Source organism: Tupaia chinensis, unplaced genomic scaffold (genome assembly GCF_000334495.1).
Source record: "Tupaia chinensis unplaced genomic scaffold, TupChi_1.0 Scaffold000063_1, whole genome shotgun sequence".
NCBI lineage: Eukaryota > Metazoa > Chordata > Mammalia > Scandentia > Tupaiidae > Tupaia > Tupaia belangeri.
In genome coordinates, this window is record NW_006159521.1 from 8,301,178 (window position 1) to 8,305,146 (window position 3,969).

The window sequence follows — 3,969 nt, forward strand, 5'->3', positions numbered from 1 at the left end:
CTTAAGAGCTATAAAGTCTCCTTTTTTCCATTGCCAAGGACTCCCCCTTGGGCTGACACCAGTTCTCTTTTCAAAATAGCCGCTAGTCAGATTAACCCATGAGATATTTGGTGTCAGTAGGGCAGTGGTAGAAAATAAAATGGGATGCCAGGGTGCAGGCAGACTATGGTGGATGCTTGGCCAAGGGCTCCTGTAAGGGCTTGGAGTTGAAAGTGAAGCACCTATGCTGTAATCTCTCCTGCATGTCCAGCCACTGCAGCCTAGGTCTCAACGGTCTTGATTTTCTAGTAGAGAATCTCTGCGTAACCAAGGCAAATGTCTTTACCCTTCCAGTTCTTCTTGGATATCTCTTCCCCTCTGTCATTTGTCTTTTCAGATTCTGGAAGTGAGCTGGAGAATTGGGATCTGTGGATACCCTAAGTAATGTTAGAGTCTCTGGCCCCACTTACTGAATCAGCTGCTTATTACGACTCCTCCTCTCTCTTCCATTTTTCCTTTAGTCGTGTAGCAAAAGCTGTGTGTGAGTTAAAGAAAGCATCTTGATTTCCATTCTTTTAAAGCTTCATGAGGGCAGAGAGTGGTGCAAGATGAGCAGACCTGAGGCAGAATCTCGAGATCTGGGGCTTGGCTCTGCCTACCTATCTTGGGACTTCCCTTACTAAGACTCCATCTTCCCATGTGTGAGATAAACCAATTAATCAAAATAACTTTCAGGGGTACATCCAGCTCTAACATTCAGTGAATGAGTCTTATAACCTACTTACTTATTTTCTATTATTACCCGAAAACCTGACCTTCTGGTTGCAGCTCCCTCTCCTTCCTGCACATTGACAGTACAGAATGGCATTTTAATCATCTTGGCACTGACATATTTTAGAGAACTTTTATCCTAGTGACTCTTCACAGTGTTACAGAGAAGTATAACTTTGATATAAATTGCAATTGCTAATGCAGCTCTTCCCTTCCTCCCTCTTCCTCTGTCTCGTGCATATTTATGTCTGCCTTAAGCTTATTTGTTTGCCTAAAGCTCAAGAGATGTGCAGAGACAGCATCCCTGTGATTGCTGCATGCTTCTGGAAGTGGACTGCAACTCTACTCACTGTTTCAGAGGAGTGGGGAGAGGAGGTACTGCTCAGGTCCTGGCAACCTCACCTCTCACTTCGTGAATCTGCAATCTCTTGGGAGTCACCTCTGCCACTTATTATTGGGTGACCTTGGGCAAGTTGGGTGACTTTACTGTGCCTCAGTTTCCTCATGTGTAAAATGGGAATCACAGCAGTGTATACTTTATAGAATTGTTGAGGTTTCCTGCTTCAGAATAATCGGAAGTATTTGTTGTAAATTCAGATTTCTGGCCTAGCTCAGAATCAGCAGCTTCTCTGGAATTGGGACTCAGAAACTGAAACTAATTGACTAAAGGATATAGAAACGCAGTATAAAGATGTAAATACCAGATATAGTATGTGTGAAAGAGGAGGGTCTGAGGAAGGACATTAGGAGGAGGGGCAGAGAGGCAAAGCATTAATGGCACAAAGAGGTGTGGTATTATCTGTTGAAGATATTTCGTAGTTTTATCAACAATACTAGGGAGAAATGTTCACCTGTTGAAATACCCATTTTGTAAGACAAATAATAATGTGATTGAATATATGGAAGAAAATGAAATAAAAATATAAACTATTTTGTAATAGCTTCCACAATCACACTTTTGTATGCCATAATTTGAAAACACATGCCTTAAATATATGCTGCTTTCCAGTTTACACAGCATTTTAATCTACATCAACTCACTGAAACATCACTGTGACTCTGAAAGGTGAATGACACAGCCTCTCTCTCTTTCTACACACTGGAGAATGCTTCTGAGGGATAAGTTCATTGCCCAAGGTCACCCGATGCCCCCAAACTCCCATACCCCAAATCCCTTCCCATTTTTTTTTCTTTTTTGTTTAATTGCCAGCAGGTGTATGCACTCGCCAGAGACAGAGAGAGAGAGAGAGAGAGAGAGAGAGAGAGAGAAAGCTCCCAGTGGGCAAAGTCACATTGCAATCCCTTCTGCTCCATTTCTCCATGCAGGCACAGGTGTTATTCAAGCCACTGGGGCCAGGATTTGAACCACAGTTGGCCATGTAGGATCTGACTCCCTTAACTGTGAAGCTATGGGGCTGGCTCTCCTTTTGCATTTTCTCTCTGTTGCTGAATCTTCTTGCAGGAGAGGATGCTAACGTGCCATCTGTCACAGAATTGGACTTGACTTCTTTTCATTTCTTTCTTTCTAGTGGGTGAGTTTCCCTGTTCCTGCCTGGCAGATAGCCATCATCTCCTTTTATAAATGTTTTTATCTGCTGCCACTTTTATCTTATCAGACCTACAGTATGTCTTCGTCTGTCTACTTCTAAAGATAATTCCTGCTTTGCTCTATGTCATAAGTGTCATCTCAGCCATGGCTCAAAATAACAAATAGATTCATTTCAGCGTGGAAAGAAATCTGGCAGAGCCTTGCTCAGATAGTGAGAACTCTGAGACTTCTCTCTCCTGCTCCCTGTCATGCCCTTTAAGGGACTTGGCCACACACTTTGAGAGATTCACAGCATACTTGAGACAGGATGATTTTGAGTGCCTCAGTGAACAGAATAAATAACAGTAAATTGGGAAAATGCTGGGTGCTGTAGTCTGGGCAAAAGGGGAGCAGATTAGGAACTCAGATACCTATGTATACAGCTAAGAGGTAGAAAAAGTAGACATTTCCTATCTTCTGATGGTCTGACTTACAATTTTTCAACTTTAAGCAGACTTATTGGGGTACTAAGTGCATTTTGTACTTAACAATGTCTTCAATTTATTCTGATTAATTAAATAATACATAAACAGAGGAGAATCTGGAGGCCAGTTCCTCTATTAGCAAAATGAGTATCCCAGAAAGAAAGTGAATTGGCTCTTCAGAGATTAAAAGTGTAGTGTTGCAAGGGGACTTCGTTTATTTTTTAAATTAATTAATTAACTTTAGGTTTTTACCATAGGGCTCATGCACTTACTGGAGAGAGACAAGAAACAGTAAGAGGGAAAGTGAGAAATCACTCCTCCGGGGGGATGACCATGCCACAGTCTTTTCTCCTTTGTTCTTCTCTTGAGATTTTAGGGACACATGTGGAAGCATCCAGCACGATTTTCAAGCTGCTGGGTCCAGAACTCGAACTGCAATTGGCCATATGGGAGTCAGTGCCTTAACCACTACACCACTTGTTGGCCCAACAGACGTTAAAGCTTTCATTTTTTAAAAAAAGAATTGGGACCAGCAGTTGGTGTAATGGCTATGTCACTGGACTCCCACGTAGTCAACTGCAGTTTGAGTCCTGGACCCGGTGGCTTAAACTCACGCCGGGTGCATGTGCATGCATGCCCAAGATCCTGAGAGGAGAACTAAGGAGAAGGGATTGCAGCGTGGCCATCCCCCCAGGGGTGATTTCTTGCTTTCTATCTCTCATCTCTCTCTGTCTTTCTGGTGAGCGCACGCGCCCTATAGCAAAAACCTCTCCGAAAAAATAAAAAAAAAAATAAAAGACATGATGGCTTTTAAATATATAAAAAGATGTTCAACTGCACCCATAGTATTTAAAAAGATTTTCAACTTTGCTAATTAGAACTACACTGAGATATTATCTGCTGGATTGATAAAAATCCAAAAGTTTGATAGTCACACCGTTAGTTAGACTGGGAAGAAAGGAGACCTAGAGAGGACAAAGTAACACGATCCTTATGTCAGAAAACTTGACAATAAGTGACAAACCTTTGGGCCAGGAAACCCTCTTTTTAGGAATCTAGCAATCTGGATTAGTGGATACTTCTCCCTGAATATCAAATAGTACTCACACTAACTTCTTGCAGGATCTTGTGAGAAATGCCCAACCTCAGGATCTCTCTCTCCTTTTTTTTTTTTGGAGAGTTTTTTTTTTTTTTTTTTTTTTTTTT